General features: G+C 35.8%; 1 protein-coding gene across 1 annotated transcript in view; it reads left to right on the plus strand.

Annotated features, from left to right (window-relative positions):
• The first annotated feature begins 963 nt into the window (after nt 1-963).
• IQSEC1 (IQ motif and Sec7 domain ArfGEF 1) overlaps nt 964-15,888 on the plus strand; it is a 270,339-nt gene continuing 255,414 nt past the window's right edge. The window contains exon 1 of the mRNA XM_039349437.1: nt 964-990. The gene's annotated coding sequence lies outside the window, so the exon portion shown is untranslated. The remainder of the gene's footprint in view (nt 991-15,888) is intronic.

A 15,888-nucleotide genomic window follows, 5' to 3' on the forward strand; every position in this document is an offset into this window, starting at 1 on the left:
GGTATTGTATAAAGCATAAAGTATTGTTGGAGAGCAACCAGGAGATTATGAGTTCTAATTCCACTTTAGGCAGGAAAGCCAGGTGGATGACTTTGGGCCAATCATATCTCTCTCAGCCCTCAATTGTCTACAAGCAACAAGCCAGTCACTTTGTCTGTCTGTCTGTTCGTCCAGCTGTCTATCCATCCAACAATCCACACAATTTTGAAACCACCTATCTCCTTATATAGGGACTCTGGATGGTGTACAAATATAACATAAAAACACTACATAGAATTTAAAAAGAGGCAAGGATGATTAAAATTCAATGTTAACAATTAATTAAAATGCAGGAGAGGGGTGGATACACAGCCGATTGGTTTTTGTTTTTTATTATAAAGTATTGTTTTGTGTATATTCATTTTTATACCTCTTGTGTGTAGTCTGATATCCATGAAGGAAAAAGTAATAATTTGTTACATTCACTGACTCTCAGTGTTTAATCAGCTTTTAAAAAACAGTGTCATTTTTCAGAAGTGAAGACTCATTAGACTACATCATGTATCCCTTTTTTGTAGTACAAATCATTCATACTAAAAACTTGAAAAAGATATATAGCTATTTATATACCCTATCTGGAATTATGCTTTTACTTACTGAGTTTAACAGTAGTATACTGTATTTAGCACTCAGATGCTAAAGGAGTCTTGTTGAATATATATTGTTAAAACAAAACAAAATGAAAAGCATCTTAGAATAAATGTATTACTTCAACTGTACGCATCCCAATTTTAATTGTAATATTTGCTTTTAAAATGCATATATTTAAAGCTTATCACAATAAACATCTATTTTAATTGTTCACTCTTACTAATGCAACTTTACAACTGTAAAAAACATTAGTGATCTTTTGAGTAAAATATCATTGTTGTAAATTAGCATGTTGATATCTTTAATAAATATTATGTATTTATTTTACAGATCTGAAAGTGAAAATTCAAGAAGCATCAGGTATGATTATCAGATTTCTTTCCTTCTGATACTGCTTTTCAGCCTTTTGTCTAAGATCAAGTATTGGAATTTTTCTGATATGAATAATTGTGACAGTTACTTATTCTACTTATTTTCTTCTTTCTGCATCTTTTTTTCCTTTCTTTTCAATAGGAAATGTATATGCTTTCAGGAAAAAAATATATTAGCAGTTTACAAGGCCAAAATTCTTATATTTTACTTGCAGATTTAAGCAGAAATGGTTTCTTAAGCATGCCAAAATTAAAATTTTAGTTAAGATTAATAAAAGATTTTCTATCTTTATGCAAAGTTGAGATTTGAAACATATTTTGGAAAAGTGTTTTTCGTTTTATTTTATTATTTGTTTATGCAATATTTGAGGATACAGCAATCCTTTAAATATATTTCTGTATATTCATGATACAAATGCTTGAAAGTTTGAATGAGTCATCAAAGATTATTTTATAAGTGTAAAACATTTTAATGTAACTTATTACTATCAGAAGCTGAATATTCAGCACTTTATGAGTCATTTTTTTCAGCTTAGTAATTAGAAGATCACCCATCATTATTTTTGAATCATCTCTCTTTTAAAAGTCTTTTTTGTTTCCCTTGTACATTATAGAACTTTTGTATGAGAATTTTCTAGAATCTGTCTTGAGGTAGGGTGGCCTAACTTTATTTTAATTTTTGGAGAATGAGAAATGAGAGAAATGAGAAAACTTTACTTTGCAGTGAATGTTCTTAGCTCCAAGATAAAGATTTTATTGACTGCTCCTTTAAGCTGTTATATGGTCAACCCTAGAATTTCATTTTGTTTCCAGTGCTTTTCAATGTGGACTTGGAGTTGGTCTTAATAAGAAGTAGATAATTGTAACAGTGTGGCTCCCCTGAATGTGTGCAGCAAGTAATGAGTGTAAAGGTAAATAAATAGCAATTGAATCCAGAAATGCCAGAATTGCTTATTGTAAGGCATTATAATTACAGAAAGATGGGTATGTCTCCCTGTTTTGAATATGGTTGCAATCTCTTGGAAGAAGCAAGAATTGTGTTGGGTGTACTTCTAGATAACTCGGGTTTTACAAATTGAGGCAATGACTAGGAACATATTCCCTTTGTTTTACATATTAACTGCTCTTTCCTGGGAAAAAAATTGTGATACACTTCCTTGTGACTTCAACATCTGACTATTGCAGTTCTTTCTACATTGAGCATTGTATTTACTTTTGAAATCTATTAAGATAAAACTAGAAGTTAGCATAAAACTTTGCTGATATGCTGATTTGTGGGAGAGCTGAGAAATAGTATCACATCTAAAGGCATTGATTACTACTTTGTTTCTAGGTGAAATGCAAGGGATCTCTCTCTCTCTCTCTCTGTGTGTGTGTGTTTGTGTGTGTGTGTGTGTGTGTGCTTTTTGTTCTCTTTGTTCTCTCTCTGTTGCTTCATTTTCTTGGCAGCAATTTCAGAAGTGGTTTGCCACTGCCTTCTTTCTAGGGTTGAGAGAAAGTGACTTGCCCAAAGTCACACCACTGGCTTTGTGTTAGGGTCTAAGACTCAGAGTTTCCCAGTTTCTAACCTGATGTGTCAACCCTATACTAAACTGTCTCTCAAAATGATCATTATTATTCAAGCTGCATATAACTGGGATGCAGGTTCAGAAACTCTCTTCCTCTATGATCCATGATCCCACATAACTGAGTTTATCTGAAGAAATTTGCCTACTGTTTCTTTGTCATCAAATAAAACTAACTTAAGCATTCTCTGTAGTTTTTCTGGATTTCTGGAATATACTTTGTGCCGAATTGAGGAGCTTGTTTTCTTTATGGAATTTTGTTTTAAATTAAAATTAATATCTGGAAGATAGACATGGAATAAAAGCACCCATTTTTAAATAGGTTTTTAATGTATTATTTTAATTTCAATTTTAATACATTTCCTTTTATTTGGACTGTATAATACAAATTACAATGAAACTTATGTGCTTGACAGAATAACATTTTTAATAAAGTAAATTCATTTTTTTCTCTATTGAACATATATTTGCAACATCGAAAGATATGGGAAGAAATGCATGATTTTGCACTGAAGAAAACCAATATTTTAAAGTGAATTGGCTAAATGATACAATGTGTGCAGCTATTTGATCTTTTAGATAAAACATATAAGGAACGGTTGCGAGAATTGGGTATGTCTAGTTTAACGAAGAGAAGGACAAGGGGGGACATGATAGCAGTATTCCAATATCTCAGGGGCTGCCATAAAGAAGAGGGAATTAAGCTATTTTCCAAAGCACCTGAAGGCAGGACAAGAAGCAACGGGTGGAAACTAATCAAGGAGAGAAGCAACCTAGAACTAAGGAGAAACTTCCTGACAGTGAGAACAATTAATCAGTGGAACAGCTTGCCTCCAGAAGCAGTAAATGCTCCAACACTGGAAGTTTTTAAGAAGAGACTGGACAGCCATTTGTCCGAAATGGTGTAGGGTTTCCTGCCCGAGCAGGGGGTTGGACTAGATGACCTCCAAGGTCCCTTCCAACTTTACTACTATTACTATTACTATTACTAGATTAACTATTGAAAATATTTATAGAAATGCTGTTCTTTTGGGTTGCTTTCCAATGTGCAAATTTAGTGTGGAAATGGACCTCATATGTAGATAAACAAAGCACAATTCAGACCAATTAAGTTGGCAATTTGAATCATACTTATTATATTTCACATAGTGACAAAGGTTTAACAAAAATATTATTTATGCACAACTAGAAATGCTCAATAAATGATACATCATCTTAGTACATATTAAACATGTTTCTTAGCTGAATTTTTTTTTTCAGAAAATCATTTGCATATTCCTGGTGTATTTTGGGAAACAGCAGAGCAGTAGAGGAATTGGAATCCATCTGATCCCCTCAAGCCAGCTGCCCAGTATCTGACTCAACAGATGATCAATTGCACAGTCTTAGTGTATTCTGGGAAAGAAATAATTCTATTTGCTTTTCCCTCTTTTCTTTCTTAATCTGGTAAATATAGAAGACATCCTGGCCAGAAATGGGGTTTTGGCAGTTGCCTACAACAGATTGCCATCTTTCCTTTGTTCCTAGAGGAAAAAAGAAGGCTGTTAAATACCAAGTTTGCGGAAGTCCTTAAAATAAAGATTGATAAACTGGAGGCCAGAATATTACATGTACAGCTCACTTGTCAAGATGTGAGGATCCTATTGCTTTCCAAAAGATGTGCACAACTTCCAAGGATGAGAAAGGTGGCTGGCAAAAAAAGACACAACATCAACATTACCCTACATTTTGGCACCCAATTCTTATTTATATCTAGACTTTCAAAACTTGTTGACATAAAATATTTATTTTTTTTTTAAAAAAAATCCAGATTTTAAAGAAGCTTTAGAACCATGAGTGAGCTACAGAAGACTCTTACAGTTGAGGCTCTGCCAACTGTAAGATCCATGTAGCTCCATCACCAATCACCCAGAAGAAGAAGTTAATACGTTTTGCCCTCTTGAAAAGTACAGAAGTTCTCATTTGTCATCTAGGTATTTCATCTCAACATGTGCATTATCTCTCAGGTCCCTAAGATGGAAAGTCTGGCAAGTCTGTCAAACGTGGACAAACCCATGTTGGTTTTCATCATATACTTGTTACCAGGGCTTTTTTTTGTCATAGAATGCCCAGAACAGAGTTCCAGCACTTTTTTTGGATGGAACCTTGTAGGGTAGGCAAGGCAGGTTGTATGAAGTGTGTGAGTTCCAGCACCCCCCCTTTTTTTTAAACAAAAACACTGCTTGTTATGAAAGTTCAGCAAAAGAAAGGACCATGCATCATGTTTATTCTGGTTGCAACAGAGTTTCAGTATTTCAGTAACTGTATAAACTTTGGAGAGGAAGAGCTGCTTTGCAGAGATGGAATTTATCTCAGTATGGAGTGAAAATAGATTGGTAGCTGTGGCTGATTAATCTGAACAGCAGGCCTTTAGACAGCAGCAAAGTGGAAGCATTTTGAAAATGACTAGTTCAACAGTGGGGGAGTAAATATAGGCATAAAGAAAAAGACAAAGAGAACACAAGGAGTCTAATTCACTGCTCTAAATGTCTCCATATTAATGTATGAGGTATAGGTAACAAGCAAAATGAGCCTGATGTCATGAGGTACTAAGTAAGTGTGATATAATAAGGGTTATGGAAACAAGATAGGATTAATGGTCTTGATGGAAGGCCAGTGAATTAGGGAGAACAATGTTCCTTCTTTTTTGTGGTCTCCTATGTCCAGTATACAACCTGCAAAGGCAGAAAGAATCACCAGTATTGCTCACTCCTATTCCATTAATGGATGTCTTGGTTGATAAGAGAAAAAAAATCGGTCATGGGGCAATTTTGCTAACTATAGACTATTAGCGTCTTTCAAACTAACTTAGCTGTCAGGGATGTTGTTGTAAATATAAAATGAGACATGAGAGATTGTAGGAAAGTCAGTTGAAAGATTACCTCAGTAATAAGTCACATTAAATGTTGAGGAACTTGAGAAAACATTTCAAAAAAAACCCTGACTCACTTACCACTCTCTAAATAAGGGTGGGAAATTCCTATTAGAATTTCCAAAGGTCTCTATTTACTTCAGACTAGAATTAAAATCTCTTACTTAACCATGTTGACTTTGCTACCTTAGTCTTGCCAGCTACGTTAGGCTTTACGTGACAGGAAATCACCGCCTATATGTGCTAATAGCATTGCAGTAGTAAATACATAGAGAATAAATTAATAGGTATAAATTGTGGGATTTCTTCCTTATTGTTGAAGAAGTCCATCCTTTCTAGTGAAAACAAAGTTTTTCCTATTTCTTAAGAACTGTCATTTGATTATTCATAAACCATTGTAAATATAGAATAGTTTTCCATTGTGTGGAATCCATGTTCAAACTGTTGACATCTCTAGACAAAGCTTGAAAAAATTTCATCTGAAGCTTTAGAAAGATTTTACAAGTATCGATTGAGCTATAGGTACAAATGATCTCTGCAAATTGAATAAAATCTCTGCAAATCGAATATAATCTCTACAAATCGAATAAAATCTTTACAAATCAAATACTCTGATTTCACCAGTAGATTTTGATCATAGTTCAGAATTTCTACAAGGTTCAGATATAACATTATTCTGGAACATGTTGGTATAAGTAGTATTCACATATCTAAAATTACTTCTTAAAAGAAAGAAATTACCATTGTTTCTGTAGTGATAGCCATTTTATTATTTTCTCTTTGAGCAGCCTTCTCTAACCTGGAAGACATTTTGATATATTGTATTGACTTCAATTCATTCAATTCATGGTTTGACTGAGGCTTCTGGGATACATCTCTATCACTTCAAAGGACATAAAATTATTCTGTGTTGCAGGAATCTTTTAAAAAAGTGCTTTATGGAAAATTTAACATTAATAAAAATCAAAGTATTAATAACATGATAAATATGTTTGTGGCTAATGAACATATGAATATATCCTATCTCAAAAATAAATTCCTGAAAATAAGACCTAACTGGAAAGTAAGTCCTAGTGTGTCTTTTGGAGCAAAAATTAATATAAGACCCGGTCTTATTTTTGAGAAAATATGGTAGCTTGAAAGTAGTACAAGGTCAGTGAGATTCAATATTAAATCATATTTTATGCTGACTTAATATATTTTAGCTACAGCTAAATAATTTTTATATTATATGATATTACATTGCTATAAATAATGGGCATTTTTGGTATGTTGAAGATTGTTTGCTGTATAATTATTGATAATTATAATTATTTAACTTCCTATGCATTCCTGTGCAATTTCGTTTCAACGTTTACATTTCACATGGTTATTTAGTAGTTTTAATTTTGCAATAGAGTTAATTTGCCTGCAATAACTGTTTTTCTCACTGCAGTTAATAAAGTCTTGCAGTTTTACTAGAGATATTTAATAAGTATGAAATTTAATAGACTGATTATTAAGTTGCTTATTAAAGGCAAAGGCTATGCTGCAGTTTCTGAGCAGAGGCAGAACAAAGCTGATTGCAGGCCTTGGTATTTAGCTGGGTTAAATTGTCATGAACTCTGCTAAAGAAAGTCAGAAATGTCCTGAATCAATATAGAATAGAAAAGAAATGTCAAGTACTGTAAGAATTATATTTCAATTGATTAGCATAAGAATTGATAATACTCTGTTTTAATAAAAGGATTAGGAGGAGGAGGAGCACATAACAGAACTATAATGAGTCTTTTATGGCTCAGTTCTTGGGGAGGAGATATGAAACGCTCCAGAATTGTAAAAAAGGGACCAGAAAGCAGAATTCACTCACTTGCTTTTTCTTTCCTTTTTGTTCTTCATGCTGTTTCTGGGAATTGGATGTAACAGGATTTCTCGGTTGAGGCATGCGAATTTAACAGAGGGCAGTCAAGCTACTTCACTGTTCATCTTTTTTGTTTTATGCTAAGTAATTATAGGTAGAGTTAGACTGTAATATGCAATTAGGAGATGGACCGAAGTATTCATGGTCAGTTTGGTAGATGGATGTGTAGCATAAATAGTCCTTGGTTAACAACTGCATTTGGGTCCAGAATTTCCATTGCTAAGCAAGACGGTCATACAGTGAAATGTCACACCCCTGTGCTATGTAGCAACAGCATTTTTTGGCACTTCTGTTTGCCATCATGAAGTGAATCTCACATCATTGTCAAGTACAACGTCATGTGGTCACCGTTTGTGACTTCTACCAGTTTCTTCCTTTGCTTGTTGGAAGCCAGCAGTGAAAGTGGCAAATGTTGATCATGTGACCAAAGTCAGAACTTTGATGACTGGTTATAAGTACCAGTCTCTCAGCACTGTTGCTAAGTTCAAAGGGTTGCTGAACAAATGGTTGTTAAGTGAGTACCACTTGTAATTAAATGATAACCAACATTTAACCAAAGCATGTGGCATGTTTCTGTTAAGACTACTGAGTGTTATTGTCAGTTAATGGGGAAAGAATATAGAGAAATAATCTTAAGATCGCTTGTTTCATTAATTTTTGTAGGAATGCTAGAGAAAGACAATATTTACCATGGTCAGCAATATTTTATAAGTTTGAGTCTCTCATTGGGCCCATTTCTGAAATCACCTCTCACTTTGTTTTCCCATCATTATAATTAGACTTGGTTATAAAAATTAAATAAATAGATAAATAAATGCCTGACTGAAATCACATTATAGAGAAGAATAAAACTATGAGTTAAGGAGACAGTGCTACTAAAACTGAACATTCTCAAATTAACTTATATAATTGTACTTTTTACATATTAAACTGGGTAAACCCCTTGTTTCTGTTAATTTTTTTTCTATTAATTGTAATATAGCTGTATTGCTTTTATCAAAATATCAACAATGCTAATAATTTAAAATTACTTCCTAAGCAAAGCTAATATAAAGTAACTTATATTGCAGCAAATTCTATCAGATAGATTTTCTTGTTTTTTTTAAGGAAAATTAGATTTGCGATTACTTCTATTCTTAACATACATGGTAAAATAACAAATAATAGAAATAATCAAATTTCTTATTATAATATCAATAAGCATTCAACTATTTTTGTTCATTTAACTCATGAGATTAAACATTTGCATTCATGAATACATATCTTAGGCACACAGTTAAAGAATACAAAGACCTCTTCCTACTGCTAAAGAATGGGCTCATTGCTACTGTATGTGAAATGAAGAACATCCTACAGCAATATATGTTAAATATTTGGAAATTATTGCTTTTTTTTGACAAAAGACTTACAAAAGATTTATGTGTTACAAGTTGACACATGCAAACAAATACTTAATACATAGCACATAAGCGCATTGAATATTTATTAATACTAATTAATGATCTTGTGAGGGAAATGATCCTTAGGCAACTTTCTCTTGCTAACACTATACATGACTATATTCTTAAAGTATGTCGATCCAAAATGTTAATAAGCTAGTAACAGAAACACGTGGCTTTGGTTAAGAACCAACAATTCTTACAAATTTAGATAAAATGCTTATTTGGAAATTGAACTTTACTTTGTTAGATGTTACATGCACAAAATTTAAATCTTTAAAAATTAAATAAGTTGGTCCATTTTTAGTTTAAAATAGAAGGTTTGAATCTAAACATAAGTTCTGCAATGTAAAATATAAGGTTAATTTTAACATTTCTCTGCCTGCCTTTCTGGATCGTATCTAAAAGGAGATATTTCAGAAGTCACACCAGGCTTTTCAAATTTCAGTGCTTCAGACCTGTACCCCCCATATTCAAGAACCAGTTACTAGAGAATGTTACAAACATAAGTGAACTCATTACTTTCTTGCACATATAGGTAGACTTTGTTTAGTGACTGCAAATGATTTGTACAAAATAGTCACTAAGCAACACAATTACGAAACCCAGGGGTCTGCAACCGTAAACACCCAAAGAGCCACTTGGACCCATTTCCCAGAGAAAAGAAAACACTGGGAGATGCAAAACCTGCACTGGCGCGCGAGGGGGAGGAGAGCTTGATTGAAGAGTTTAATTAAAAAGAAATAGAGGCTGCTGTGCATGAGTTCTCTCTCTCTCTATTTCTCTCTCTCTCCTCTCTCTCTCCCTCTCTCTTTCTCTCTCCCTCTTTCCTCTCCCTCTCTACCTCTTTTTCTCTCTTTTTTCTCCTCTCCCTCTCCCTCTTTCTTTCCCTCTTTCTCTCTTTCCCCCTCTCTCTTTCTCTCCCTCTCTCTTTCCTCTCCCCCCTTTCTCTTTCCTCTCCCTCTCTCTCCTCTCCCTCTCTTTCTCCCTCTCTCTTTCCTCTCCCTTTCTCTCCCCCTCTCTCTTTTTGTCTCTCTTTCCTCTCTCTCTCTCTTCCTCCCTCCCTCCCTCTCTCCCCTCTCCCTCTCTCCAATCTTCTGCTCACCTGGCAAGCTGGCTTCAAGCTGTTCTTCAACAAGCTGACATGCATTCTTATTGGGCTGGCTCTCTCCTCCCCTTCCTGCTTCCTGCAGAGACGCAGCAAGGGGAAGCCCCGCCCAATAAGTTTGTCAGCTCATCGGAGAATAGGGTGAGGACGCTCTCTTTTTTACACACACACACACAGAGAGAGAGAGAGAGAGAGAGAGAGAAGCACAAGTGCCTCTCTCTGTCTCCATGTCTCTCTCTGCAAATGGCAGAGGAGGCTGGGAGCTGCAGGAGAAGGCTCAAAGAGCCGCATGCAGCTCCAGAGCCAAGGGTTGCCAACCCGTGACCAAACCCCATGACTGAGAGCCTTTGTTGCCTTGCAGGGTGGAGAGATTATTTAAAGAAAGTATCTCTTTCTGAGCTGCTTTGTTGCTCAGGACATCCCTAAAAAGTCCTAATTACAAGTTAACAAGCTGAGCTTTGTGACCTTAATTAGCTGATTGGATTCCTCTGGCCTCCTGGCAGCTGTGGCCTGAAACTCACCAGATCTTAATCATATTCATATTTTTGTTGTTGTAATGTGCACATTGATCATAAAATAAATTTTATCTATCTGTCCATCCATCCATTCATGTTTCTTTTCCTAGCCATACCCACTTCTAACTTTCATATTTGAAATTCCACTGCTAAATAAAAACATGCTAAACAAATAAATTAAATAAATGAATATGTCAAAATGAGTAGGAGTATACCTTCATGCACCTAAAATTTTACTGTGGTCTATAAAGGGCTCAGATTATTGTCTATATGTACATAAATATACAGAATTAGATGAACCAAAACCTAAATCCTGTATAAATTATTTGTTCATGGGTTTTCTGTCCCTGACTCCTCCCATGTTATTGCTACAAGATCAGTAGTGCTTGTTGAAACAATAGAAATGTAATTTGTAACATAATATATGGATTAAGTTGAATCTGAATTATCTTTCAGGGATTCTTTTCTACTCTGTAACTTTTAAGAGCTACTGATTTTGAGGCAGTGCTTCTTAAATCTTGACCAAGCACTGGTTGATAGCTGTCACTGTAATTTAGTGACTGAAGATTTCTGGTGGCTAGTGGTATTCTAGTATTTTTCTGATGAAGTGTTTGCAATGGGAACTGGAATGGCCACTGATGGATGGATATTATTCCACTTTCTCCTTTAACAAAAGTCCATGGAAAGCACTGAATGAAAAGTATGCATTTTCATGCACAGTATAAAGTCTAAGCTGGAATGGAAAAAGCATGGAGCATAACAACTTTGCAAGAAATACCAAGACTCTTTGTATTCCTCTTGAGATTTGACAAGGAAACTGTTGAAATAATAATTTGGTTTATCTTTATAAATAAACCACCTAGAGTAATGAGGATGACAGACTCTTAATACATTATAAAAGGATGCACATTCATTCAGCCCTCAGGATGCCAAAACAGGTTTGTCTTTTTCCTTCATTAATTGTCCTTGTCCACCAGCAGCAGCTCTAGCAATTTCCTATCCCATACCTCATATCTTTCTTTTTCTAAAGAAAAAAATGTTTGAATGATTTGGCAACTTTTCAGGATTATATATTGCATTGTTATTTGTAAACATGGATAATATGCCACTGGGAATAGAATGAGGAAACTGCTTGTTAATGTGATCAAAAGGCATGCAGTGCCTGTTATAATAAATATATTAAAATGTAGGCAATTTAAAATGCGTATCCTAGTCAACATCCCAGAATGCATCTTTCACATCTAGAAGGAGAATAATTAGGAGTGCTGATAATAAACAACCCCTTGCTGTTTGTTTGAAGTTCTCCACATGTTACTGAGAGTTGTCAATAAATGCTTCAAAGCTTTATATTTGCATAAAACAGTTCCCCCCCCCCCCCCGTTTTGGTGGTGGATTACATGAGAAGGTAATTATTTGAGGCCAAATAAAATATTACCAGAGGAAATCATTCTGACTCTGTAAAAGAGAATTGTTTCAATAATTTCTGCAGAGTTTTTCTTTGTAATGTGGTTCCCTTGTTGTGAATGGCATTCTCATTCATTGATCTAGGAACAAAATTATGATTTGAACTGTTCAGAATATGGTGTACAGACTAATTGTGCTATCCCCAGCTGCAGTCTTGGTTTTTTGAAACTCAAGATGGATTGTGCAGATGGATAACATTTTCCCTATTTACAACTAGGGTGAGAATACAGAGAAAGAATATTATGTGTGTGTGTAATGTCCATCTGGATCCATGGTTCTCTAAGAGAAGAATAAGCTGAAATAATAATCAGTTATGCAATTAAAAGGAACATAACAGGAACTATTATTCTAGCTTTCCTAATCAGTAGCCATAATAAAGCACTCATTTGATCTGAAGAATAAAGCCACAGAAAAGTGACACTGCTGAAACTCCATTGATCTCTTCATAAAGTAGGCTGGAGGCTAGCTAGATTTTCTGGAAAAAATAATGTCTCCATTAAGAGTTCTCTGTTGCTTCTCTCCCGGATCATGTTCAGCCGTTTATCAGCAGAGCTAAACTCAAACTATACATCCTGCATTGAATGATGAACAGAATCAAATATACCCTTATATCATATAAAGTGGGGCAAAAAAGTATTTAGTCAGCCACCAGTTGTGCAAGTTCTCCCACTTAAAAAGATGATAGAGGCCTGTAATTGTCATCATAGGTAGACCTCAACTATGAGAGACAAAATGAGAAAACAAATCCAGACAATCACATTGTCTGATTTGGAAAGAATTTATTTACAAATTATGGTGGAAAATAAGTATTTGGTCACCTACAAACAAGCAAGATTTCTGGTTCTCACAGACCTGTAACTTCTTCTTTAAGGGGCTCCTCTGTCCTCCACTCATTACCTGTATTAATGGCACCTGTTTGAACTTGTTATCAGTATAAAAGACACCTGTCCACAACCTCAAACAGTCACACTCCAAACTCCACTATGGTGAAAACCAAAGAGCTGTCGAAGGATACCAGAAACAAAATTGTAGACCTGCACCAGGCTGGGAAGACTGAATCTGCAATAGGCAAGCAGCTTGGTGTGAAGAAATCAACTGTGGGAGCAATAATTAGAAAATGAAAGACATACAAGACCCCTGATAATCTTCCTCAATCTGGGACTCCACGCAAGATCTCACCCTGTGGGGTCAACATGATCACAAGAACAGTGAGCAAAAATCCCAGAACCGCATAGGGGGACCTAGTGAATGACCTGCAGAGAGCTGGGACCAACGTAACAAAGGCAACCATCAGTAACACACTACGCCACCAGGGACTCAGATCCTGCAGTGCCAGACGTGTCCCCCTGCTTAAGGCAGTACATGCCCGGGCCCGTCTGAAGTTTGCTAGAGAGCATTTGGATGATCCAGAAGAGGATTGGGAGAATGTCATATAGTCAGATGAAACCAAAGTAGAACTGTTTGGTAGAAACACAACTCGTCGTGTTTGGAGGAGAGAGAATGCTGAGTTGCATCCAAAGAACACCATACCTACTGTGAAGCATGGGGGTGGCAACATCATGCTTTGGGGCTGTTTCTCTGCAAAGGGACCAGGATGACTGATCCGTGTACAGGAAAGAATGAATGGGGCCATGTATCGTGAGATTTTGAGTGCAAACCTCCTTCCATCAGCAAGGGCATTAAAGATGAAACGTGGCTGTATCTTTCAGCATGACAATGATCCCAAATACACCGCCTGGGCAATGAAGGAGTGGCTTCGTAAGAAGCATTTCAGGGTCCTGGAGTGGCCTAGCCAGTCTCCAGATCTCAACCCCATAGAAAACCTTTGGAGGGAGTTGAAAGTCCGTGTTGTCCAGCGACAGCCCCAAAACATCACTACTCTAGAGGAGATCTGCATGGAGGAATGGGCCAACATACCAGCAACAGTGTGTGCCAACCTTGTGAAGACTTACAGAAAACCTTTGACCTCTGTCATTGCCAACAAAGGATATATAACAAAGTATTGAGATGAACTTTTGATATTGACCAAATACTTATTTTCCACCATAATTTGCAAATAAATTCTTTCCAAATCAGACAATGTGATTGTCTGGATTTGTTTTCTCATTTGTCTATCATAGTTGAGGTCTACCTATGATGACAATTACAGGCCTCTCTCATCTTTTTAAGTGGGAGAACTTGCACAATTGGTGGCTGACTAAATACTTTCTTGCCCCACTGTATCCTTAGCATATTGCTAAATATATGCAAGTGAATCCAGTGAAGTTCACATTCTCAGACTAAATTTAATATTTTTGGTGCAAGGGTGATAAATTATTTTCAGAAAATTTAAAGTAGTTATAGAAACTCCAAATACAGAAGGGAACTCAAATCTATGGTTGGGGTATATTTGGCAACTATGGTAAGATTTAAATAATGGACATTCGGTTCAGCAGTGATTTGTTTTTCTATTACATATGGAAACACCATAATTTCAGTAGAAGTGGCAGTGCATTTACAAACACTTTTGCAATATATTGCTTGATATTTGCAGCAAGAAAAAGTTTATTGCAACAGCAAGATTTGGAATCTGTAAAAGAAGATATCTATGGAGAGTCTCAGTCATCCAGATGATGGTTGTCTCAAAGATGCTTTTTCATAAGGCAATTGGACTTTCTTGTTTTTCTTTGAAGACATTTTACTTCTTATCCAAGAAGCTTTTTTAGCTCAGAGCTCTGAGTTGAAAAAGCTTCTTGGATGAGAAGCGAAACGTCTTCAAAAAAAAAAAAAAAGTCCATTTGCCTTATGAAAAAGCACCTTTAGAACAAAAGAAGATACCATTTTAGTGCAGCTCAGATTCAATACTTTTGTTCCTAGCAAATGAGGCATATAATAACATTATAAGGCATTTCCTTAAGTGGTTTCTTCTCAATCAATCTAGCACAAACTTCCTCGTCTTATCCCTCCAGATATATTGTATCATTCTGGCAGTGAGTTGAATATAGAAACCTGACTATTGAACATTCCTTGGTATGATTATTCTTCTAACAAATAATCATGTCATATGTTTCACAAACCATTTGTCAAATTTTATTGCTTTATCTCACATTTCTTATTAATTAAGTAAATAACTTAGAAGAGTGGGAATTCCTTAGTCATCTTACCATATTGCTTGGGAATATCTAGAGCAGTTTTATATCTGACAGACGTCCTGGTACCAGTGACATGAACTAGGGCACCTTAAATCAAAAGCTTGCATCAGATTTCTAATGAGATCCTCAGTTGCAGCATCTGATATTTCCAACAATATGCCTAATGACTGGCTTTTTATGTATAGTGATGAGGATAATCACAGCTATTGCACTATTATTTCAAAAAACAAAACAAAAAACAAAACAGGGTGGTTTTTGCTAACACTGGAAAAGCCATTGCCATACCAAGCAGTCACACTGTGGAATTACTGTGTCTTAAACAATAATGTCTCTCTTCCTTGTCATTCTTTTCATGTGTCCTATTCTCAGGTTACAGCTTTGAAGATAACTCCACCAAAGTATTTTTATTATGATTATTTGACAGCCATGAAGGAAGATAAGACTACAAGACACACCCAATTATAAATAATGATGATGATGATGATGATGATGATGATGATGATGATGATGATGATAAGGAGTAGAAGTAGTTGGAAGGGACCTTGGAGATCTTCTAGTCCAACTTCCTGCTCAGGCAGGAAACCCTATACCAGTGGTTCTCAACCTTTCTAATGCCGCGACCCCATAATACAGTTCCCCATGTTGTGGTGACCCCCAACCACTTATACATCACTGGGTGCCAGGGTTGTGGCCAAAGAAAAGGGGAAAAAATGGCGGACAGCCTTGTTTGGCGACCCCCGTGAAATGGTCGTTCGACCCCAAATGGGGTCCCGACCCACAGCTTGAGAACCACTGCCCTATACCATTTCAGACAAATGGCTGTCCAGTCTCTTCTTAAAAACTTCCAGTGTTGG

The sequence above is a fragment of the Crotalus tigris genome, unplaced genomic scaffold (assembly GCF_016545835.1).
Source record: "Crotalus tigris isolate CLP2741 ecotype Arizona unplaced genomic scaffold, ASM1654583v1 scf7180000018275.596634, whole genome shotgun sequence".
NCBI lineage: Eukaryota > Metazoa > Chordata > Lepidosauria > Squamata > Viperidae > Crotalus > Crotalus tigris.